This window comes from Nomascus leucogenys, chromosome 17 (assembly GCF_006542625.1).
Source record: "Nomascus leucogenys isolate Asia chromosome 17, Asia_NLE_v1, whole genome shotgun sequence".
Classification (NCBI taxonomy): Eukaryota; Metazoa; Chordata; class Mammalia; order Primates; family Hylobatidae; genus Nomascus; species Nomascus leucogenys.
Window position 1 is genome coordinate 43,380,865 of NC_044397.1, and position 26,514 is coordinate 43,407,378.

A 26,514-nucleotide genomic window follows, 5' to 3' on the forward strand; every position below is an offset into this window, starting at 1 on the left:
TTAATCCCATGATTCGTAGCCCGTATTTTCAGACAGATCAATTACTTATGGCTGTAACCAATCTCTCATCGTTTTCTTGCTGTGCAGGGCTCCATTTCCAGACTTGGCAGCTGACATAACCTTCCAACTTGATAGGACTTCAGCTGCAAATCTCTTCAGGTCTGCTGCCTCCATTCATCATGGTTATACAAATGAGTTGTTAAATAAAAATCAAAAGTAAAAAATTATGGGTGGTAATCTCTGCCTCGCTCAGTAATACCCATGGGCCTAGGCAACATTTTCAGTTGGATTTTTAAAAAACAAGATGGATGGTTCACTTGTCTGACTTCCTTCACTTTTATGGACAGGCTTTGCATGAGAGAAAAGCCCTCTCTAGAAGGAAGAAATTAACCACAGTGGATGCATTTCTTATCAATTTATAAGTTGAAAGATTAACTCAGAAGTGGAGAGAAAGGAGATTATGAGGAGACACGAAGGGCATGTACAGGTGAGCTGTGTCTAATGCATTTCACACTTAGTGAGTCACCCCTTTTCAGCTGTTAGGCTGCCTGGGCTTAAGGCCAGGAGATTCTGTATCAAAAAGAAATGACCCTTGCTAACACACAGGTGTCATGGAACATGTAAGCTGTTTATAGATTATGTCACTGTGTGAATGTGGAACTTGTGCGAAGAATCTAAACCCAATAGCCTTTGAAGAATTTACCCAGAATTTATTTAGTGTTGTCAAGTTATAACTACTCCTTGTGTGTACTGAACCCTTCACAGCTATGTCAGGCCAGCTAAGCCTTCCTGGAAGAGGTACTTAGGGGCCAGATAAAGCAAATTAGAGAATCTTTTTGTGATTTGATTAACTTTAGATGCACAGATGCTCATCTGTTAGGAAAGCATGTGTTGACTCTCTTTGTGCCCTTTTCTTTCATTGTCCCTCCATCATTTCCATCTCTCCAATGAATAGTCCTTTGAGGATTTTCCCATTTTCCCTATAATAACCAACTACGAAAATTTGCAGGAAGCAAAAAGGAAAATGTGGACATCTAGAGAATATAAATGGTTTTATGTTTAATCTAGGGGGAATGATGTATGTATTTATATATATTTATGTACGCGCCCTGCATGCTTGTTGCATTTTGCTGTATGCTTTAGAAACCTTTGCCTACATGGAACCCATTAGTGGTGTCCTTCTGGGACAGGTATTCATGAACTCTGTTAACAATTAAGGAAGTAAGTTCCTGCTGCTACAGGCTGACAGCCACAGTTTCCCCTTGGGCTTGTATGGCTTTGGATTAATTCTAAAGAAGCAAAGGAAACATACAGAACATAGTTGTTTGATTTGAAAGTTAAAAACCGATCTGTGTCTGTTTTCTTCTCCCTTTTCACTCTAGCCCGTCTTAGGCATCCCAATGCGAGTAGTAAAACATAAATCATGCAATATCATAAGATACTGCCACAGCTCTTGCCCTGCCCTGGATTTGTTTTTTTGTGGATCTGAATTTTATTATGATTCATAAAGCAGTATGGAAATGACTCATTGGTAGGGTTGCATGATAGTACCCCATCCTCAGACCCTGCCAACAATTGAAAGTCTGAGAGGTAGTAAGAAATAAAAGGGAGGTGAGATTTATAGTTCGTGAGTTCAAGTTGCTTTTTTTTCTCCTTGGAATGTTGCCTGTCTTATTAGGAGTTCTTTAGTGAAACAAAATGCAATGGTAGCTTAGAGAAATTATGGATACTTTGCAGGGGTGTGGGAGAAGCTTAGGAGTCTGTAAGCCTTCTCCCCTGGTTGCAGTTAGGAAGCCAGTTGACAGTATAATAGGCTTTTGGAAGTGGGTGCAATGGTTTGTGTGTTCTGTTTGATGTTGCAAATACCAAGCCCGCAGGGAGATCTGCAAAGAGGATATTCTGTTCTTAAAGAAAGGAAAAGATTAACCTGAAACGTGAACTGAAAAACTCCTGAATTCTAGAGGACTTAGGTGCAGCCAAGGAAGGATCTCATTTACTTACGTGGAAACATCATTTGGCAAGCTGCCTGCTCCAGACAAGCAGATATTTTTTAATGATTTCAATTAATGAAAAGCAATCACCAATAAACTTGAGAGGATTGGATCACATATTAAGAATGTGTGTGTGGGTGTGCACATGCGCACATGTGCGGGTGCAGTATTTGCATGGTTAAGGCTATCTTTGGAAGTACGTGCATTCTCATACAAACATAGAAGTCTTACAACTATGTGTACTTCTTGGAGCCTGCCTGATGGTCCTTTTCTTCATATTCAGAATCATCCTTCTGACCCATTAGGAGAGGCTAACTCTTGTTATTTTGGAGACATTTTCAGGAGTGGTAATGAATGGGCATTAAGGCACTTCTGTTATTCATGAATATGTACATTCATTTAACATATTTATTGAGTACCTACTGTATGCGAGGTATTATGCTAGGTACTGAGGTTATAGCAGTAAAAAAATAAAAAGACACATAGTCTCTGCTCTATTGTAGTTTATAGGTTATTGGAGAGACAGACAAGAACAAATAATAATACAGTTATACACTTAAAATTTTTATATTGCCTTTGTATTCAATAAAAATTTGTTGAGGCCTTCTAGATGCTTTAGACTCTGCGATAGAGTCTAAAGAAAAGCGTCTTGCCTAATTTCTGTTAAAGTCAGTGGTTTGCCATTTACAAGGAATAAACTGGCCATGTTTAGTTATGGTATTGAAGAAAGGGTTTGATCCATACAGGAACTATAGTTCACCTCTATGTATTAATTTAGTACACAGTTTTAAGAACAGCAAGGTAGCATTCAAGAAGAGCATTCTTTTATATACTTGTATATAAAGCCTATTGTATCTACCAAGGATATTGTTATAACTTCCTCTTCACTGGTATCTCCGCAACTCTGAGTTCAGGACCTTCCCTTCTCTCCAGCTGTGGGAAATGGGATTTGTCAACCTCTCTGAGACGAAGTTTCACATCAGCAAAATGGGAATAGTTGTACTAGTTCACACGGGGTTGTAAAGATTGAACGGAATTGTGTATTTGAAAACACTTCATTAAAGGGATGGATATTTCAAGTACACTGATTTAATTTTTACAAACAATATGAATGTATTAGATCATCACATATACCCTTAAACTATGTATATCAATTATACATGAATAAAAAAATTGTTGAAAAAGCCGGTCACAGTGGCTCACGTCTGTAATCCCAGCACTTTGGGAGGCTGAGGTGGGTGGAGCACCTGAGGTCAGGAGTTGGAGACCAGCCTGGCCAACATAGTGAATCCCGTCTCTACTAAAAATACAAAAAATTAGCTGGGTGTGGTGGCGGGCGCCTGTAATCCCAGCTACTAGGGAGGCTGAGGTAGGAGAATCGCTTGAACCTGGGAGGTGGAGTTTGTGGTGAGCCGAGATTGCGCCATTGCACTCCAGCCTGGGCAACAAGAGCAAAACTCCATCTGAAAAAAGGAAAAGAAAAAGGAAAAGAAAATACTGTGTAAAGGACTATACTCATTTGAGTTTGCATAATTTTCATTATTATTACATCAGATTTACAGACAGAATAAAATTTATTGAAGCCAACTGTGTTCCATTGTCTCAAACCTCCCAAAATTCAGAAGGAGGATAAGTTCAAGTACCATATAGAAATCATCATATCTTTTCTCTAGCAAATGTTCCAAGAGAATTACAATATAATGCCAAAATTAAGGTAGAAATTAAGTTATTCTAGAAGTGGGATAGCCGGTGTCAGCATGCATGCCTGATCCTTGAAAAGTGATATTGGGCAGCATTTACACCAAGCTTTGCTATCTTACATTCTCTTTTTACTTCTGCTACCTAGTGTTATTTGTGCCTCCCCTAAAGGGCTGAAACTGAAAAGAATTCGTATGAATGCATTTTCAATGACACCTTGACCAAGAGGTTCATGCATTTCAGCTTTGGACAAGGTGCTATGGTTCAAATAATCATGAATATGATATAAGAACAGTCATTATTTAAATGATGAACCTTTATGTGAGATTACACTGGGTGTTACTAATCTGCAAGTTGTATTTTCTGTGGGGAAAAATCAATATGAATGAATCAAGAACTCAGTGTGCATCCTGCTGTGCATGTTGTATCTGCATGAACTGAGATGTGATCTCTTCACCTTTTGAATCATTTTGTTTAAAGGCCCTATATAGATCATTCTGCTCTTATTGGTGGGTAGCTTTTTCTTAAGGTTCTCTCCCTAGATAGACTAAATTGAAAAAATGCATGCCTCTTGATGTCTGCATGTGCATGTGTGTATGCATATGTATAAAATATAGAGGTGATCACAAAGCAGACTGGGCCACTTAGCACTCCCACTAATTCCACATTATCAGAGATGGTTTGGAGAGCATGTTTCATTCTCTCTACTTTGTCACTTATTTCTAACACTGAGTATATCTGTACAATTCTTAATAGTAAATAGTATAATATCTTACTCTCTGTATTCTATACATTGTCAACCCCATTCCTAACTGATAATCAGTAGTCAAAAATGGGTGAATAATTTGAATGGTACTTGTCTTTAATTGTGATTCATGTCTGAATGGCTTGCTGGTAACCAGGAGCTAAATTTAATGTTAATCCAGGGTCACACTCTAGTCCACATACTGGAAGCTCAGCCTCTTGCCATGCATGCTTCATGCAGTTATCAGGCTGCTCCCTTGTAGGATAAAGTGCAGCAGTCTAGAAAGCATGGCACTCAAATGGGAAGAACTGTTGGTGAGTCTGTACAGAACAGATCAGGTTGCAAATATTTTAAAGCATTTGCTAATGGAAACTCTGGGTAAGGCAGCATCTTAAATAATATGTAGAATCAGCATGCTGTCTCCAAAACACATTTGCAGCATTTATTAGCTGGGTGTGAGCTAAAGGTAAGCTCCCATTAAAAGAAAAAAAAAAGTCTTCGTAATGATTAGCAGGGGCCCAGTATAATTTAAGGTATTCTTTGGAGTTTATAAATATGGCCTCATAAAAAGCCTGAATATAAGAGAACTGTGACTTTAAGTCATTAGAAGCCCAGTGGTTTGATAAAATAACAGGAAACAGACAATTTATTATGAGCAGTCTCAGTAGCTCCGGATTATCTATAAAACTTTTACGGCCTTCCCCAAGTGGCAAGAAGCCATAAAACTTGCCTGAATGAGGGACTTGTTAATTTACTTGTTAAAGCAAATTAAAAATTTATAAGTGCTTTTAGGTAAATGAGATCTTCTCTCATTGCTGCCCTTGCGGAGCTGGGAGTCCTAGGAGGGGAGAGTGGATATGGTTAGACACCACTGCAGAACAATAAAAGCTATTAAATTGTTCTAGTTTATTACAACAGAGCCATGCAGCTGTTGCCATGGCTAGCTGTGGGGTACCGGTGGTTGACAGCCTGGAGTCTCACTCAAAGGGGGAAAAATAAAAAGCCAAGGAAAGGGATGATTTTTTACTTTTATAATTCTCCAATCATTGGTGTTGTAGACCATGTCTTTTTATTTTTCCTTGACCTTATAAATCCAGAAGTTTTAAACTTTTTTCTTTTCTTTTTTTTTTTTTTTTTTTTTTTTTTGAGACAGAGTTTTGCTCTCGTTGCCCAGGCTGGAGTACAATGTCACAATCTCGGCTCACCGCAACCTCTGCCTCCTGGATTCAAGCAATTCTCCTGCCTCAGCCTCGCGAGTAGCTGGGATTACAAGCATGCACCATCACGCCCAGCTAATTTTTTATTTTTAGTAGAGATGGGGTTTCTCCATGTTGGTCAGGCTGGTCTCAAACTCCCAACCTCAGGTGATCTGCCCACCTCGGCCCCCCAAAGTGCTGGGAATATAGGCATGAGCCACCATGCCCGGCCTTATACTGTTTTTTCTTATCCCCAGAAGTGTTTCCGTTTATTTCGTCATACATCGTTGGTCCTTGAAAATTCCTGCCCATCATGATTCCTTTTAGTCAGTTAGTCCATGGACAAAGGCCAGGTCTTAGGCTGTTTTTGCAACCTCAGCATTTCTTGAAAAAACCTCTTTCTCTCTCTTTTCCTTTCCCATATCTAGCCACAAAACTAGGAGAAGGAAGAAAGGGAATCTGGTACATGTTCTTGTATATTTAACTCCAAAAACTGTTAGAATCAATATTTTTTGTGGAAGCCAAAGTTTATAGGTAAAGGCAGATTTTCTTGCACTCTCCCTTGGATGAAATGTCAGCGTAGGTTAAAATTCTTGGATCTTAGCATCTTCCTTAACTTAGGACTGTTCTCTACATGTTGAATTTCTTCTGTAATAATAGGTTTCCGAATGGTGACTTTGGCCGGTGGGGGTCATTTTTTTTGGCTTTAAGCCCTGTAACTCAGGGGATTTTTTTTTTTGGCTCCCTTAAATATGATTCACAATGAGCAGTTTTCTCCCCGCCCTAGTGACAGTAAGGTTTCTGGGACATAGGAAATAGCTTATTCTTCCACTCAGATCAGAAGTTTTGATTGAGCTCTTTGGCATTTTTAAGGCAGAAAAAGATAACGTTATGCCTCAACTACCTACGCTATTTAATGTTAAATTAAAATGATGGTTATTTTTAAAGTGTGTTTACATTTAAAAATTTCTCCAGAAAAGTCAAGTTCTGCAAACATTTTCTTGTAGTATTTCCAGTCACTGCACAAGAAAGGTACATTTTATTAGTTTTAAGAACAGAAATAGTAGAAAGACATAATTGGTATAAGTGTTTGTTCTTCTACAGTATTTACTCTTCAGTTTTTATGTATATATCCATACCTCTGATTTGTAGTCTGTTTGGAATTATGTTTAGAAAAGCATATTGTTGGCAAGTAAAGCATCACAAAATTAAGGGTAGAGAACAGCAGTAAAAAACAAAAAATGACAAATAAATATTTTTAGACTGTATTGCAGTTTTAGGAGGTATCAGCTTTCAGAGATTCCTTAACGTTAAAATTTGCTTCAATAAGTAACTCTTGTTGTGGTCACTGTCTTCAGTATTTCAGAAATATTGCTGTATCTCTTATTCAACTTCATCAACCTCTTTACTGGCTTCTGTATTAATGTCATTTGCACTTAGAGTGTGTCATCTTCATTTAGAATCTCAGCAAAAATTCTGGTTTATAACCATCTTTGCACAAATTATCTCTGTGCTTTAAGACATTTTTCTGGGCCTGGTCTTGCATTTTTTATGAATACAACTTTAAGAGTGGAACTTAAATGTGTCCCCTTTTATTGGATTACTCCCATAGACCTCACCACAAAATCTGTGGAAGTAGAAAGCTGTAACGGTTGTACCATTCTTTTTTTTTTTCTTCAATACTTTAAGTTCTAGGGTACATGTACACAACGTGCAGGTTTGTTACATAGGTATACATGTGTCACGTTGGTTTGTTGCACACATCACCTCGTCATTTACATTAAGTATTTCTCCTAACACTATTCCTCCCCCAGCCCCCCACCCCCCAGTAGGCCCTGGTGTGTGATGTTCCACTCCCTGTGTCCATGCGTTCTCATTGGTTGTACCATTCTTTTGTTCAAGAGTATCAAGTTGAATTTCATGTACAGAAAAAGTAGATAGATTAAAAAATATTTAAATAGAGGTAGCAAATGACATTGGGCCAAAGATCAATTGCTAAGGAGACCCAGGAAAGAATTTATTACAATAGGAATACGAGGTGTGGAACCCAAGGGCAGCTGTTGTGAAGGATAGGTAATCACAGTAAAGTAGTGATGCTTCATATACATTTGTTCTTGTTTTTTGAGACAGTCTCCCTCTATCCCCCAGGCTGGAGTACAGTGGTGCGATCTCGGCTCACTGCAACCTCCGCCTCTTGGGTTCAAGCGATTCTCCTGCCTCTGCCTCCCCCCGAGTAGCTGGGACTATAGGCGCACACCACCACACCTGGCTAATTTTTGTATTTTTAGTAGAGACAGGATTTCACCATATTGGCCACACTGGTCTCGAACTCCTGACCCCAGGTGATTCGCCAGCCTTGGCCTCCCAAAGTGCTGGGATTACAGGTGTGAGCCACCGCGCCTGGCATATATTTGGTTTTAAGTTCAAGTTAGAATTTTAGAGTATATGTTCACTCATTAGTAATATTGATATATGTTGTATAATGATTGCTTAATTGCTAATTTTCTTATGCTAATTGATGTTTTTCTATAAAACCAAATTCTTCAGCTCTTTACATTTATTGAATGCCATCTGGCTTATGAATTTTCATAAGAACTGCCAAAAAAAAAAGAAAAAAAGGTGCAGTTCCCCTCCTGCCTTCTAAAAAGAGAGGCTGGGCGCAGTGGTTCATGCCTGTAATCCCAGCATTTTGGGAGGCTGAGGTGGGCAGATCACTTGAGGTCAGGAGTTAAAGACCAGCCTGACCAACATGGTGAAACACCGTCTCTCTTAAAAATACAAAAATTAGCCAGGCCTGGTGGCGCATGCCTGTAATCCCAGCTACTTGGGAGGCTGAGGCACAAGAATTGCTTGAACCTGGGAGGCAGAGGTTGCAGTGAGCCGAGGTCACGCTACTGCACTCCAGCCTGGGTGACAGAGTGAGACCCTATCTCATGAAACAAAATACAAAAATTAAAGAAATAAAAATAAAAAGATAGAGAGTATATCTATAATGACTTTTTAATGTGTCAGAGAGTTTTCTTTTTAATAGGAAAAAAAATCATTCCACTAAAATTTTTTTTTTTTTTTTTTTTTTTTTTTTGGACTTAGCAAGTTTATTTGGAAGGGCACAGAGTCCATCCCACCCCAGGTCCTGAGGGTGGACTGGAGGGAAAGGGACTTCCGTGGGCTTTCTTGCTGTGTTGGGTGCTCTTGGGGAAAAGCTGCGGGCCCAGCCAGAGCTGCAGCAGGATGACGGCATGGCATATGTGCAGGGCAGCAGAGCTGCAGGATGTGGAAGGGTATGTGTTCCAGGAGAGCTCGATGAGCCCCAGCACCAACAACCTGAGCAGGTGTGTGAGCCAGCGTGCAGGCGTGGCCCACAGGAGGTAGGGCAGTGTCTGTCTCCCAACTAGAATTTCCTCCCCATGTCACTGCTAGCCATTGCTGTGACAATATAGTCTCTTATTCTTTTATCAAATATTCTCCATATTATTGCTGTAAGTACTGGACAGATGTTGTAAGTAAAATATGTCCGCCTGGTTGCTAAGAAAAATCCCACATTTATTTTACATATTTTGTAATAGCTTTACGTATTCATTCACTCATAACATTTTAGTTTAAAGGCTTCATTAAGCTTTCATTGTCCAATAGCAAAGAAGTATGAAGTAGATACTCCTTACTTCACAGTGTTTACTTTTTTTTTTTTTTGAGACGGAGTCTTTGCGCTTTGCCCAGGCTGGAGTGCAGTGGCGTGATCTCGGCTCATTGCAAGCTCCACCTCCCGGGTTCACGCCATTCTCCTGCCTCAGCCTCCCAAGTAGCTGGGACTACAGGTGCCCGCCACCACGCCCAGCTAATTTTTTGTATTTTTAGTAGATATGGCATTTCACCATGTTAACCAGGATGTTATTGATCTCCTGACCTCGTGATCCACCTGCCTCTCGGCCTCCCAAAGTACTGGGATCACAGGCGTGAGCCACCACACCCGGCCTGCAGTGTTTACTTTTTATTTACTTTTTATTTTTTGGTGATTTCCTTTTACCATTAGCTACCAGCTGTCAGGTATTTTCATATAGATAGTTTTGGCATTATAGTTTCTTTGGTTAGATCACATACACACACACACACACACACACACACACACACGCGTGTATGTATTGTAGGTATAAGCACTGGAATTTAGCAGAGCTTTTTAAATAAATGGGCTAGTCTACATGCCTTTCTGTTCTTTTCCTTCTAACAATCTTAATAAGATTATAGTTATAACTCAGATAGCAATTTCATGGCACCTGTAGATTTTGAGTAAGAAAACTAACTTCAGTTGATTATAGTTTTTTTCCATCATTAATTTAATCCAAATTTCTTTAGATGGCTAAGGTAAATGAAATTATATTCTCAATTGCTTTTCTGGTCTAATACGACCCAAAAAAATAACTGTTAGAGATTGCTTTAATTATTTGAAGTGTTTGAAGATATTTGAGAGAGTATTGTAGAATTTATTCTTATGTTAATGCAATTAATATATTAAGATTCAACCCCATCAAATTATGTATTAGTTATCCAGAATTGAGAGACATGATTGTAAAAATATCATTAAGATGTGTAGTATTTACTTAATTTATTCCTTTAGAGATACTAGAATAATTATTTATATCTGTTTGCTAATTGCTTACTCCAAATGTTTGGTCAGTAAATCAGAAAAATATTAGAGCTATCCAAAGGAACAGACACACTGCAATGTGTTGTAACATGCTTCCATTGCCCATGAATTATTAATATAATGTTACTCTGGAGGGGTAACATAATGTTTTGGAAATAATACACACTCCAGAATAAAAAGGCCTGAATGTGAATTCTAGGCCCATCTCTTCCTTTCTGTTTAATCCCAGATTAATTCTAAATTAGTAATAATTATATCTGCCTCACAGGTTCTGAGAGAAACCTGTAGCTCAGTACAGCAAATAGTAGGCACTACCTCAAGGGCAGTAAACAGAATATTCACTCAGGGATCCACGTTCTAGGCTCAGCTTAGCACCCAATCCCTGGGTGTCCTGGTGGAGTTGTTCATCTCTCTATATTGTAGTTTCTTTGTAAAGGGGATACATTAAAATTTACTTTTCTTGCTTTAAATATTTATGTGAGGATTAAATTATTTATGTACAATTATTAGAAAATTGTGTAACAGTAGGCTGGGTGCAGTGGCTCACGCCTGTAATCCCAGCACTTTGGTAGACTGAGGTGGGTAGATCACGAGGTCAGGAGTTCTAGACCAGCCTGGCCAACATGGTGAAACCCCTATCTCTACTAAAGATACAAAAAAAAATTAGCCGGGCATGGTGGCATGCACCTATAAGCCCAGCTACTTGCGAGGCTGAGGCAGGAGAATTGCTTTAACCCGGGAGATGGAGGTTGCAGTGAGCCAAGATTGCGCCATTGCACTCCAGCCTGGGCAACAGGGTGAGACTCCATCTCAAAAAAAAAAATACATAAATAAAAATAAAAATTAAAATTAAAGAAAATTGTGTAAGAGTAGACAAATGTGCACAACATTATTGTCACAAAAATGAAAGCAGCTTAATGGTAATTGATCACCCTGTTTTTAAGCTACTAGATCAGAGAATGTGATATGCCCCTTGTCCTTTACTGTCCTTATGATAGTTGCCTTTCCATGTTAGCACAATGGTAGAAGCTGCTGTCCAGGTTATTTTTGGCAATTTGAGTCAAAAATTAACAGTTATTCAAGATATACGCCTTTTTAACCAGCAGCTCAATGAGAGTTTCTATTATATATCAAGGGGCTAATGTGGCATAGGTTTTTTTTTTTTTTTGGGGAAAAATCCTAACTAGAAAATTGGGTCTGTTCTTAAATTGTAAATGTGTGTACATCAAAGCCATTGTAAGGATAAATTTAAGTCTGATAGTGTACATGTGTACATAGTTTCAGTACACATTGGCGAAATATCCTGCTGATTGCTGATTGAAAACAGTTGTCAATTCTCTACTTCACTAAATTCAGAGTGGAAAACTTTCCTTAATAAAGAACAGATTGAGGAGATCCAAGACCTTACTGTGTGGGAATTAATGGCAGATGCATATACTGGTAGTTAAAATGTTTCATTAGATGTTAATGTCTTGCTGTGTTTTTAATTGTTCAGGAATTAGCCTCTAGAATATTAAAACCATCTGTTTGTTATGATGAAACAGAATGCTTAAATAGTTATTAATTTGTGTTTCTTGTCTTTTTTTGAGGGATAATCTGTAAAACTTTGATCTGTTTGGAGTTTAGGGAATTTGGAATGTGGAAGTGAAAAATAATTTTAAAGCACACCAGTGTCCTGAATAGCTGAAATATGTCTTTTTTTTTCTCCTTACCCACTGCATATATTTTGTGTTCTTTCTCTCTTTTTTCTTAAAGGAGGGTGAGTTGACTTTTTTTATTCCATGGTGTGATGAGAATCTATTAAACAGAGCTGGTTTAATAGTTGATTTAAACTTTAAGATTATCTTTGTACATGTGGATTATTTTACATTCAACATCAAGACAGAATTTAGACATTTAGAGGAATGAAGAACAGCTAAAGTTTTTAACTCTAAGGATGTACTTTTACTACTATATTCCACTAGCTCTGCGTAACTGTTGACGGCTATACAGACTACTGCTGGCATGGGTTCTAGTCTTGACTCTGCTGTTTTATGCCTTGTGACCTGGCACAGATTAGTCTTTCTCAGCTTTAGTTTATTTGTCTGTAAATTGGGAAGTACAATTTAATTTATAGCAGTTTTTTATGCTTAGAAATAATACATGAAGACTGCATACTTGTCTTTTGTTTTGTTTTTGTAGAGATGGGGTCTTACTCTGTCACCCAGGCTGGAATGCAGTGGCCAATCATAGCTCCCTGCAGCCTTGAACTCCTGGGCTCAGGCAATCCTCGTGCCTCAATCTCCTGAGTAACTGGGACTACAGGCATATGCCACAATGCCTGGCAGTATTTAAATTTTTTTTAGCGATTGAGTCTTGCTATGTTTCCCACACTGATCTTGAACTTGTGCCTCAAGTGATCTTCCAGCTTCAGCGTCCCAAAGTGCTGAGATTACAGGCATAAGCACATACCTACACCCACATTTGTTTTATGTAGTGGGCATATTAATTGCTCTCTTTCTTGATTACATGGAGCCAGTGAGATATTTTGGATGCCACTGAGAATATACATTGGCACTATAGCTGCAAGAGCCAGAAATAAACTCTTCATTTACTAGCCTCTCCCCTGTGTTGATAGTCGAACAGTGGTGCATTTAAGTTCTTACCCCCAAAATGAAAATCTCAGCTAATGTCACCTTGGCTCTAGTTAATTGCCAGGTGTGTAGAGCTACAGTGGAGAGAACAAATCTACCTGTGCATGAGATCCCAATTTATGTCTCCAGGGGCCCTAGTATTTGTCTTTTTGTCTATGAGTTTGGCTAAGAAAAATTGTCAGCTTCTCATGAATTTATATTAATCAGCTAAAATCATGCCAAGAGTTAGAAGTTTTATATAGTTGAATCTTTCTGCATCTTGGAGAAATTCCATGTGTTTAGACTAAAAATGAATGATAGTCGGGAAGTTCATGGTTCTCTTTACGTTTCCTTTACCTCACTTGCCCCTCAATCAAAACTGGGTTATCTCATTTCCTAAGTCTGTTTTGCCCAGATTAAAAATGGGAGGGTCTTTATAAATCCTCTGGAGCTGAGGGAAAGTCACTTGCTACAGGGAAGTGAAGTTTGTTGTAAACCTTGAGTCTCTAATTCAGGTTCCTCAGAGGCCAGGCTCATAATGTGAATAAGTGACACAGGACAATGTAGGGTGTGAGGTCTTCTTTGTCATGGTGCTGCATTGACCCTTTATAACTATAGCATTAGTGTAGTTAGTGCTCTTGTTTCCAGGGGCACACCCCCTTGCTAACTGGACTATGCTGGCACTGGAGGTCATATAAACGATTCATTCAGTATTAAAAGAACAATCAGGCCAGGTGTGGTGGTGCAAGCCTGTAATCCCAGCATTTTGGGAGGCTCAGGTGGAAGGATCATTTGAGCCCAGGAATTCGAGACCAGCCTTGGTAACATGGCAAAATCCTGTCTCTCAAAAAAAAATGTAGAAATTAGCTGGGCATGGTAGTACACACTTGTAGTCTCAGCTACTGGGGAGACTGAGGTGGGAGGATCACTTGAGCACAGGAGTTCAAGGCTGCAGTAGGGTATGACTGTACCACTGCACTCCAGGCTGAGCAATAAAGCAAGACCCTGTCTCCAAAAAAAAAAAAAAAATCTTTATACGATCTCCATAGAAAGCACCATCTTAAAAATTCACCGAGGATTTCTTTTATAAAGATTGTTGTTATTATTATTATTAAGAAATCAATGTTTGTTAGTACACATTTTAAAAGCTTTCTGTCATTGCAGGATATGTTGGAAAAAAGTTTTTGCTGTACTGATCTTTAACAAAATAAGAAAAGGAGTGTTTTTTATTTTTTACACTTGTTAGGTAAAATAAATAGGATTTTTAAATGCTTCATATTATCCAAATTACATAAAAGTGGCAATCTTGTCAGTAAGTATGTATAATACTAAGAGAGCTATTAACTTTTCTTGGTAGTGGTTTTTGACCTTTTGCTGAACAAGTACTTTAAAAATTTTCAAATGCCAGAATGAAGATTTCTTAAACTAACTGTAATTATATGCAACTTTTTCTTTATAATCCTGTACCTCACTATCTAAAATAAATTACATATGATCACTGTTTCAAGAACAAAATCAGTGATAGCACATTTTGAAGACTATGGAATCTAAAGGCTGATTTTGTATGCTCACTAGCATACATGACACTTTTCATGCTACCACTCAGCTTTTGAGCTCTCCTTATTGGCCAGTCCCAGAAGAGAAGCTTTTTTTTTTTTTTTTTTTTTTTGAGACTGAGTCTAGCTGTTTCGCCAGGCTGGAGTTCGGTGGCGTGATCTCGGTTCACTGCAACCTCCGTCTCCCAGATTCAAGCAATTCTCCTGCCTCAGCCTCCTGAGTAGCTGGGATTACAGGCACGCCCCACCATGCCCAGATAATTTTTGTATTTTTAGTAGAGACGGGGTTTCACCTTATTGGCCAGGATGGTCTCAATCTCCTGACCTCATGATCCATCCATCTCAGCCTCCCAAAGTGCTGGGATTACAGGTGTGAGCCACCGCACCTGGCCAGACAAGCTTTTTATGACCGGGTTACACTCTTTCATAATAGTTCCAAGGGCCATTCTGTGGGAGATTTCAAACACTGTCTTACATGTAGCCAACCTTAAAACATTATGCATACTGATTAATTAAACAAATATTTATTGAATAAATTCTAGATATTGTCTGGGCTCTGGATACATTATAGTGAACAAAGCAGATAAAAATCCTGGTTCTGATAGATTTTATCATCTAGTTGTGGTATGCTGGTGGGACTTTGGGGGAGACAAAGAACAAACAAAATTAGTATACTATGCATTACATTAGGAGGTGTTAAGTGGAGGCAGGGTTGTATTGTACACAGGGTGATCAGGGAGTCTCACTGAGAAAGTAACATTTAAATAAAGATCTGAAGAAGGGAGGTAGTGAGGAATGTGACTTTCTTTGTGTTGAACATTTCATATGGAGAATCCAACAAGTGCAAAGTCTCTGAGTTGGGAGTATGCCTAGCTTTTTTGAGGAAGAGTTGGTAGGATAATAAAACTGTTAAGAGTGAGCAAGGCAGAGACTAGTAGAAAATGAGGTCAAAGAAATAATTTCGGAGCCAGAGCAGGGACTGACTGCCTTGTAAGCCATTGTAATGACAAGCAAAGGACTGATAGGTAATGGCCAGAGAAGTAGGAGGAAAAGCAGGAGTGAAGCAGAGGGGTTCAAGAATGAGGGAGTGATTGTGTCCTTTGGTATGGTTATGTCGATAAGATGACTGAGAATTACCACTGCATTTAGTATTGTAAAGGTTGTTAATGATTGGACAGGCTTTATGCCAGGCAAGAGGAACATTTGCCCTGGACCTTGCTCTGACTCTTCTTAAGCCACTCCCAGAGTGGAGGGGTTCAAAGGATGAAACATTTGCCTGCTTAGAGCCGGCTACTTCTTTTAACTTAATTACCTCTTTAAAGGCCCTGTATCTACCTATAGTCACATTCTAAAGCAATGGGGGTTAAGGCTACAACATATGGATTGTGGGTGGAAACAATTAAGTTGATTTTATTTATTTTTTTGAGACTGAGTCCACCTGCCGGGTTCAAACGGTTCTCTTGCCTCAGCCACCCGAGTAGCTGAGATTACAGGTGCAAGCCACCACGCCTGTCTAATTTTTCTATTTTTAGTAGAGACGGGGTTTCACCGTTTTGGACAGGCTAGTCTTGAACTCCTGACCTCATGTTATCTTCCCACCTCGGCATCCCAAAGTGCTGGGATTACAGGTGTGAGCCACCACGCCTGGCCTCACAATTAAGTTTATAATAGGGATATGTTATGAACTTAATATGCTTGGCTATTAATATTTGGATATGTTCTCAAATATTCTAGAACATAGGCCAGGCGTGGTGGCTCACGCCTGTAATCCCAGCACTTTGGGAGGCCGAGGCGGGCGGATCACGAGGTCAGGAGATAGAAACCATCCTGGCCAACAAGGTGAAACACTGTCTCTACTAAAAATACAAAAATTCGCTGGGCATGGTGGGGTGTGCCTGTAATCCCAGCTACTCAGGAGGCTGAGGCAGGAGAATGGTGTGAACCCAGTAGGTGGAGTTTGCAGTGAGCCGAGATTATGCCACTGCACTCCAGCCTGGGAGACAGAGTGAGACTCTGTCTCAAAAAAAAAAAAAAAAAAGTTTAACTCTAACGTGTGGTATACCAGTTCAGTTCTGTCCTCATGGAAGTAATATGGCCTTTTGCGGGATAGTCACTAATGATAAGTTTAGTGACATATAGTTTATTAAGATAGCTATGGACAGTGTAGGGGCTTAGACTTGATGAGATTTTAATTTTTGGGTGCATTTGAAATGAACTGGGATCAAAACAGTGGCAAGTTGGATAGAGATTTGCTGTCAAAATTTATATTCAAGAAGTTCTGATAGCTTACAACCAAAGTATTTTATATTATAACAAATTCTAGATGCTCATAATTTTTCAATTAAAATGGATAAACAGTAAGTGTATGGGTTAGAGAAGAACAATGCTTTTTCCAGAAACAAAGTGTTAAAAACTTGTTATTATGGCAACTTTAAAACATACATGAAAGTAAAGATAACAGTATAATGAACCCAACATCATCCAACTTCAACAATTAAGACATGGCTAATCTTACTTCCTCTATATCCCAACACTTCCCCCTTCCCAATAGGTACTGCTCCCCCTATCCCCTGGATTATTTTATAAAATAAAACTTAGACTCAAGTTATCTCACCCATTAATGTTTTACTGTGTATCTTTAAAGGACTCTGCTTTTTTACTGTAACTACAACAAAATGTAAATAATAATTCCAGGTCGGGAGCTGTGGCTCTTGCCTGTCATCTCAGCACTTTGGGAGGCTGAGGTGGGTGGATCACTTGAGGTCAGGAGTTCCAGACCAGCCTGGCAAACATGACAAAAAAAAAAATTAGCCAAGTGTGGTACTCAGGAGGCTGAGGCACGAAAATCACTTGAACCCGCCTCGGCTTCCCAAAGTGCTGGGATCGTGAGCCACCGTGCCTGGCCCAAATTGTTCCATTTTTGGTCAGTGGGAACCTCTTCAGTTTGGCTCCCAAGCCCCTTTGTCAGGGTCTTGCTAGGATGACAAGGTGTTCCAGACTGATCTTACATATTTCCTTTCTCAGACCTTCAGTTGGACACTTTTAGATTTTTCATGTTAGAATGGGAAAAACAAAAGATAGAAGGCATTTTATATTTGAGAGCAGTGGCTATTTTAATGAATGCCAGGCCATTTAAAAAGTTATTGAAACATGTTTTTAAAAATAGAAAATCATAAAAAGTAAGTTTTTTGTGTTTATTTTTTACATCCATCCTTGAAAACCAAATAATATTGTCTCTAAATTACTTTTTAATAATCAAAATCTTATTTTAAGAAAGCTGAAAACTATACTAAAGCAATCAAATATTCCTTCAACACATTATTTTTTACATTGTGTATGTGTATTGTGTGTGAATTTCTGAGCCTATTTGAAAACAGATCTATCATTTAGTCCATGGTTATACTCAAGGAATGCCAAATGCCATCTGTTCATTCTGGCCTTTCTCTTTAATTCTTGTACATCTTTTGTACATTTCTATTCTTGTACATCTTTTTTTCTCTATTGTTTAGACTTTTTCGTCAAAAATTTAAAAATTTTCTGATTGGCAGTTGGTTGAAAGAGATAATTTATTATCTAAAGATCTGGAATCAATAGACAGGAATGTCTGGGTTACTATGATAAGGGGTTATAGAGACCAACGTTTTATCATGCAGATAAAGCTTCCAGGTAGCAGGCTTCAGAGCGAATAAATTGTAAATGTTTCTCATCAGACTTAGAGAGTCTGTTCTATTAGTAATTCTGAAAGGCAGGAGGGTATTACGAGGCATGTCCGGCCCCTGCCCCCCGTCATGGCTTGGATCCGTCCCTCAGGTTAGCCTTAGAATGCCCTTGCCGAGAGGAAGAGTCCATTCAGATGGTGAAGGGTCCTTAGAATTTCATTTTACAGCATAATTAAACCTAGGAATAGTATCCAAGTTGTAGATAGATATGTGAGTTATATATCAAACACTGCCTTTTACACTTCCATTTTCTTGCCTTCACATTATTAAGTTATGAAGAAATAGTATCGTAATATCCTCTTGGCCTAATCATAGAGAGTAGAGTTACAATTCTCTTGATAAGCAGTAGAACATTATTGAGTTCTGCTGTCTGGATTGAGTGTGTCTATAGTAATGATATCAAAGTCAGTCAGATCGCTCTTGATTTTCTTAACTGCTTCTTATTTATGTTTGAGACTATATAGTTAGATTGATCTTGGCTTATTTTCCTTGTAAAATTTTATTAGGGCTGGGCGCAGTGGCTCACGCCAGTAATCCCAACACTTTGGGAGGCCAGTGTGGCTGGATAACCTGAGATCAGGAGTTTGAGACCAGCCTGGCCAACATGGTGAAACCCTGTCTTTACTAAAAATACAGAAATTAGCCAGGCGTGGTGGTGGGCGCCTGTAATCTCAGCTACTCGAGAGGCTAAGGCAGGAGAATCGCTTGAACCTGGGAGGCAGAGGTTGCAGTGAGCCGAGATCACGCTGTTGGACTCCAGCTTGGGCAACAAGAGTGAAACTCCATCTCAAAAAATAAATAAATAAATAAATTATTAACTTAGTTTTTCTACTGCCATGAAGTCCACTGAACCCCTTTAAATAATGTGTGTGTTTGGCAACTGGAAGCACTTCAATAGTTTTTATTTTCTAAGCTAATAGCACAATTTTAAGTCATTTCTTGTCTAATAATGCCTAAAGTGTTTATTGGGAGCATCATTAACACAGATAAATAACTTTCCAAAGTCCAAGCATATCCAAAAATCCTGTTTCTTACTTTGCATTAATGAAACTTGTCTAATTGCATTAGAGTGACTTTATGATACATGAATTTCCAGGGAATACCTTTCTTTCTTTCCTTCTTTCTTTCTCTCTCTCTCTTTCTTTTCTTTCTTTCTTTCTTTCTCTCTCTTTCTTTCTTTTCTTTCTTTCTTTTTTTTTTTTTTTTAGACAGAGTCTCGCTCTGTCATCCAGTCGCCCAGGCTGGAGTGCAGTGGCGCGATCTCAGCTCACTGCAAGCTCCGCCTCCCGGGTTCACACCATTTTCCTGCCTCAGGCCCGGCTCCAGTAGCTGGGACTACAGGCGCCCATCACCATGCCGGGCTATTTTTTTTTGTATTTTTAGTAGAGACGGGTTTTCACCGTGTTAGCCAGGATGGTCTTGATGTCCTGACCTCGTGATCCGCCTGCCTCGGCCTCCCAAAGTGCTGGGATTATAGGTATGAGCCACCGCACCCAGCCCTAACTTTCTTATTTAAAATCCACCATGGTCGGCAGAGTTCCAAGATGACCCTAAAAGTACTTGTCCCTTATTTACTCCCAGGTTTTCTTATATAGCACAGTTGACTTTATGAAAGGAAGTTCTTCTGTAAGCCTGACCTAATCAAGTGAACTATTAACAGGATCCTGACTTTCTGGAGTACGAAATTAAACTGATGGGATCTTTCCTTTCTATAATAAACTGCTTTTTTAGAATATAAGTTAGATACCATAAAATTCACTCATTATAAGGGCACAAGCTAATTAATTTTAGTAAACTTAAAGAGTTATGCAATCATCACCATACAACATTGCCACCACCTCAAAAATTTCCCTTGTGACCATTTGCAAATTGGTAGAATCATAAATTCTTGTAAAAAATCCTGGTGAGCTATACTTTAATATATTATTAAATTTAATTTGCTGTATTTCTTCAGATTTTTGCAGCTTTTTAAATTAGGAAGGTCATCCCATAGTTTCATTTTTTGTTTTGTCACCAGATTTTGACACAAATTAGCTTTCCATATTTTTTCATGTTCTGGAACAAATGTTGTTAAATCTTCTTAAAAACTTCAGACTGTTTAATTATGGTTTTGAAAGTATCACTGCAGAATGTTTACTTCTGTATTTAGAAATTTATCTATTTTTTATTTTGCTTGCCATCTCTTTTTTACTTAGATGTGTTAGAGGTGTATCTCATATCTTTATGGGTTTCCCCCGGATTACACTATAGTTTACTAACTGTACAATATTTTAATTTCTAATGATGTTCTTCTCGTTTTTAGAATTCTCTTCCTCTGATTTTACCTATACTTACCTTTTTGTCTTATTTCTTTTTTATTCATTTCAATCTTTATAATTAGGCCATTTATTTCTATTCTTTCACATTTAATAGAAAATACATTAAGTCCATGAGTTAACTTCTAGCAAAGATTTTACAACATAAGTTTTAAAATTTATATATTTATAATTTTCATTTTCTTAATTTTTAAATGGTATATGTGTGATTTTGTCTTTTACTCAGTTAATTGTAGAGAGACTTTAAAAAAATTCTTTAGGTGATATGGATATTCAACATAAAATGCTGTTATTACTTTTTATCATTAGAGAAGTCTGTTCATATAATTTTTACATTTTGACATTTATTCTTATATTCTTTGTTACCCTAGTACATTTTCAGTTGGTGGTAATGTCCCATAGATCCTCTAGGTGTGTCTCTCTAAGTTACCCAATTTACTGTATATTAACTAAGTCAAACTTCATTTTTTAACCTCTGCGTCCTTTTTCATTGTTTTGTTTTCTTGTTCCTTGATTAGTAGAATGCTAAAGGCTCCCAACTTCTTTTGCTTTCTTTTATTATTTAGAATATTTTTTACTTTATATGGTTTTGTATAATGGTTTATAACTTAGAACTTTAGTATAGAGTTGTAAAAGGTAAAGACTGTACCTTTCATCACTATAAAATGACTTTGACAGGTGATTTTTTACCTATTTATTTCTAACCTTTTGTCCTTTTCCTTCTCTCTTTTTTTAAATTTAGGAGTTCTTTGTAGCTAATAAATAATGGGACATCAATCTGTTGATTGATCTATCTATCTGTCCATCTGTCTGTCTTACCCAGCACAAACCAGACTTTTATTTTTAAATGGGAGCTTAATGTATTTATATTATTATCAGAACACTTTGTTTTACACTTTGCTTTCTTGCCACTTTTCTTATTTTCTTTTCCTTACTCTATTATGATTTGAGTCATTTTATATTTGATAATTATTTGGAAGGCAAATATTTTTAACATTTAAATTTTACTAATGGTTAGCTTCAAGATTATCAAATTGTTACTTAAAACACTTTCTCTAACTGTTGTAGATGATAACAAAAGAACCTTTGATTCTGTGATCCCAGAAAAATTCCTTGCCCTGCCCTTGTGCCCAAAATTTGTTAAAATAATTTTAGCTTTTATTCACAACTTGGCACTGTACACTTAAAGGTACAATATAGTTTTCTTTTTTAAAAAATAGTTTTTCTATCCAACTTTATAATTTTACTTATTGTAGTTATTTTGTGTTTGCTTATTTTGATTCATCAGCATTTTTCATTAAGTTTTTTAGTTTGGTTCATGTGCCTCTCATCTGAAATACCCTTTAAAACTTAAGGAATAAAATAGTACAAATTCTATCCAATCCATGGTACTTTCCCAATTTGGGGACAATTTTATCTTGAAAAATAAAAATAGTATTTTTCAAGATTAAATACTTGGCTGCTTTGATGGTAGTGAAGTCTATGGGTATATTAAAATTTTCTTGAAAAAGGAGAATCTTTTGAGCTTACTGAAACATTCCCCAAATTTTGCATAGAGTTCATTTACATTCCTACAGAAAAACTCAGCAGTCTGAAAAAGGGTATGTGCTACTTTGGGGAACCAAATTTGTGAAAGGAGATTCCATTTGGACAGTCTTCTACATTGCCTGCATAATTCGCATCATTCCTCTCAAATTCCAGGCATAGATATATTCTCCACATAATTTATCCTTCTGTAAATTTTGTTTGATGGATTAATGACACCTACTCGGCATGTAGCATCTTTTTGAAACTCTCCATATCCAAGCTGAAAAGAATGGGATAGCCCAGCTCACAAATGCGGAGCAGATGCGCACAGAATTGCTATACCTTCATGCAGTCTAGGGTGATGGAACTTTGTTACATGTTCATTAGCAGTGATATAACTGTGGATCGTTATTTTCCTAGTTAGCCATTAATAACAGTTAACACTGTAATGGGATCACAATTTCAGAATTTGGAGCATATATTGTTCACAGTGAAATCTAATGAAAAACAAACTAGCTTCTTATATTTTATAAAAGATGTTAATCTCATTGATAGAATTACTGCCACTCATGCCAGATACCAGCTTGCTTTCATTTTGCATATTTTGTTCTCATTCTGGTACCCAAACTATTGAGTATGTAATACTCTAATGGGAAGAAGCTTCTCACAACAGAGAGTGGGTTATAGTAATTTTTAAAATAAACAAGGTCCTGAATGAGGTATGTAAAGGCTGATGGTAAGAAATCTTACTGCATCAGTTATAAGAAAAGCTTTCTTGTAATAGCTGCCATGGATGCTCATACAAATCAATGCAAGCAGATCAATTTTTCTTAGCTCTTTAAATGTTTAAGCCAGCACCTGGCCTTTGTGATGTTTCTTGGTTGTAGGTAATAGCTGGGAATTTCAGGTGAAGGATTACAACTTCTGAGTTAGTTATGCTACCCCAAATGATCCACTGGATGTGGCTAAAATGCTAGTTTGAAAATATATTCGGCTGTGCATGGTGGCTCATGCCTGTAATCCCAGCACTTTGGGAGGCCGAGGTGGGCAGATCACCTGAGCTCGGGGGTTCAAAACCAACCTGACCAACACAGAGAAACCCCATCTCTACTAAAAATACAAAATCAGCTGGGCATGGTGGCACATGGCTGTCATGCCTGTAATCCCAGCTACTCAGGAGGCTGAAGCAGGAGAATCGCTTGAACTGGGGAGGCGGAGGTTGTGGTGAGCAGAGATGGTACCATTGCACTCCAGCCTGGGCAACAAGAGCAAAACTCCATCTCAGAAAAAAAAAAAAGAAAGAAAATATATTCATGGGATTAGGAATGAATACTTCTTTGCCTGAAATCTTGTGGTTTAGCTTTAGTACTTACTGTAGTCAGTTCATTTCTTTGAAATACTGAGCTGTCTGACAGCTTAAAATCCTAAGTTTCCTTTAAACTTGAGCCTGGCTTTGGAGGAGAAAGGGGTGGTGTAGGGGTGGATTTTATGTAAGGCTCTCTGAAGAGAATTCACTGAAGTGTTTTTTGCTGGCAGGGCACTGGGAAGGCTAGCAGGCTGCTTCCTCTCAGTCCTTCTTGGGTTTTGCCCTTAGCCTAGATCAACATTTAGTCAGATAATTTACGTCAGGGCCATTGAAGTCTGTTTTTGTGCCTTGGTAAAGTCATCATTTTTCTTTCATGAAGAAGCATGGAAAAGGCCCAGGTGCAATATCCAGGTTTTGTTAAGCCAGTTGGATATTAGGAAAAGCCTTGACGTTCTTTATATTCTTAGTTCCCAGCTGGATATGTATCTCTCATCTAAGTTGGGAACTGAGTTTTTATTATTAGTTTTTTAAATAGAGACGGGGTCTTGCTATGTTTTCTGGGCTGGTCTCCAACTCCTGGGCTCAAGTGATCCCCCTGCTTCAGCCTCCCACAGTGCTGGGATTATAGGCATGAGCCACTGTGCTCAGCCATAAAGGTGTTGATCAAATATCACCTAACAAGATTATTTTCTTTGTGAACGTACTATAGTCAGGTACCACATATAAATTTAGAACATATTATGTGGAGAATACTAATATGCTGCAGAATCATTACTTCATGTCAAATGTAAACATCTAACTGTGCACTGAGAATTAGTTTTTTCATCCATACCTTGGAGGTAGTTCTACCTGCCCTTACTTAACTCAGAATCAGTGGGATAAGAGTTTGATACTGCTTATGAATTGGAGGGCCCATGCCACATGCAAACTTTATTATCAGTATAACTATGTTATAACAATAGGCTTTTTGAGCTTTAAAAATATGTCATAATTATCAAAGGCATTTAATGAAGCATGACGTGTTAGCTAAATTTTGAAGGCATATTAAAAAAATAAATAATGGAAAGAAAGAGCTCTTCAAAGACCATAACAGAGGAGGTGAGATCTGAGCTTTAAAAAACATCTTGACATCAGAAGCAAAGAGAAGGTAAGGGTGAACATTCCAGAGGGAATATGGTGTGAAATAAATGCAGAGCAGGAATGGACAAGAAAAGTTCAGGAAATGGAGACAAGGTGATGTTCATTGTAGATTAAATCTCTCCTTTATTATCAATATAAAAGTGAAAAATTGAAGAGAATGACAATATTCTGAGCTTTTATTCCATAGTAATAACAAAAGCCTCATACAACTTGAATCTGAATTAACTTCGAATGAGGAAGTTTAGCATTAACTGAGGAGAAAACTAAGTACTTAAGAGCTCAGGAAGGATACAGAGTAAAATTAGCATCAATTTTCTGGGCTCCTTTACAGAAGACTTCCCGGAGAAAGGGATTTTAGAAGAAAGTGATAAAAGTGAATTTCTGGAAAGGATGATAGCAAAAAAGAATGCCTTGTTTTGGAGACTTGGGGAAAGCTGACTGTGAATGGATGGCCAAACGTGAGGTCTGAAATGTAGTCTTTAAAGACTACAAGGAATGTTGATTCAGCCTCACTCTATTCATCTTGGTTTCGTCTTCCCCTTGGCACCACAGCCACTTGAAATCCTGCAGGCAAAAGTTTGCTACTTATTGCCTGTTCTATTCTTTGAAGTTTCCTCCTGTCTAGAAAAATGGAGCTTATGTCTAATTTTAGATTTTCCATGTTTTCATTCATGCACCCATCTCTAATGTTTCTTGTTATTGTCTCCCCAAAGGAACTCTGTTTCAAATGAGACTGCTGATCATTTCCCAGCATGTTGCTTTTTCTGTCTTTGCTTTCTGCTTTTCTCCTCAATGGAGTGTCTTTCACTGTCCTCTCAGCCATGTGAGTTTAATCTACTTTTAAAATCCAAGGCTTCAGAAATCACTTCTCTGAACCTCCCTGGCTACTTTTTGGTTTCGTTGAACATGCATTTCCTTGTGGTGTTGTATTTGCTTATCTCGTACTGCCTTTTTCTTGTTATATTGGAAACATTGTCAAGGGGCTGTGACTTGTAACCTGTACTACATTGCCTGGTGTTTCTGAAAATGTGGTTGGTGATGATATTGTAGACCAGTACTCCATATATTTGTGACTTACAGTCTCATGTAGACGGATGGTTTTCAATTTTATGTCTTTGTTCATTTTTAATGGAAAACCAGAGCTTGTTAAATGTGTGGAAACCACTAGAATGTAAACTTCATGAGATGACTTTTGTTTTGTTTTTTTGGTGTAGTACCGTATCTTCAGCACTTAGTTCTAGCCCAGATGTGGCACCTAATACATTATTTGTTGAATAAGTGCTGATTTAATTTACTTAATCTATAGGTCTTCATTGGTTCTTTTACATACGTAGTAAGAAACCTCCAGGATGTTATCTCAATAAACAAGATCATTAGGTGCCATCCCAGTGTTTGAAGGATAACATCACAGCATCTATCATTTTTTCCTAGGAGAAGAAAACTTTATTTTATTTTGCTCTGATTTGTTTCTTTTTTTGAGACAAGACAGAAGAAAAAAGGTAAGAAATCATAGTTGGTGTAATCTCACTTTAGTTTATTCAACATTTTTGGTCTTTTCATTATTTAAAAAAATTGCAGTGGAACAGAAGAAAAAATTTGATGGAAAGACTGCTTTCTAATTTATGGACCTTGAGGTTTGGCTTTTTAGGTGTTTATTTAAGGCTTGCCCACTCTGTTCTCTACATTGAAATTTCATGGTGAATATTTTGCTTATTCTACCCTCTGTATTTTTTCTATGGCAGCTTGCCTGGCAGTATTCAGAAACTGAGAATAATATTAAAGATCAGAACCTTAAATTGTTCACTTTTTTTTTTTTTTTTTGAGACAGAGTCTCACTCTGTCGCCCAGGCAAGAGTGGACTGGCGCAATCTCAGCTCACTGCAACCTCTGCCTCCCAGGTTCAAGTGATTCTCCTGCCTCAGCCTTCTGAGTAGCTGAGATTACAGGCACGTGCCACCATGCCCAGCTAATTTTTGCATTTTTAGTAGAGACGGGGTTTCCACCTCGTTGGTCAGGCTGGTCTCAAACTCCTGACCTCGTGATCCTCCTACCTCTGCCTCGGTGGCG

The 26,514-nt window shown here is 38.0% G+C and overlaps 1 protein-coding gene across 6 annotated transcripts in view; it reads left to right on the forward strand.

Annotated features, from left to right (window-relative positions):
* The window catches only part of AUTS2 (activator of transcription and developmental regulator AUTS2), a 1,215,593-nt gene that overhangs the window by 515,768 nt on the left and 673,311 nt on the right, over nt 1-26,514 (forward strand). The window lies entirely within an intron of this gene.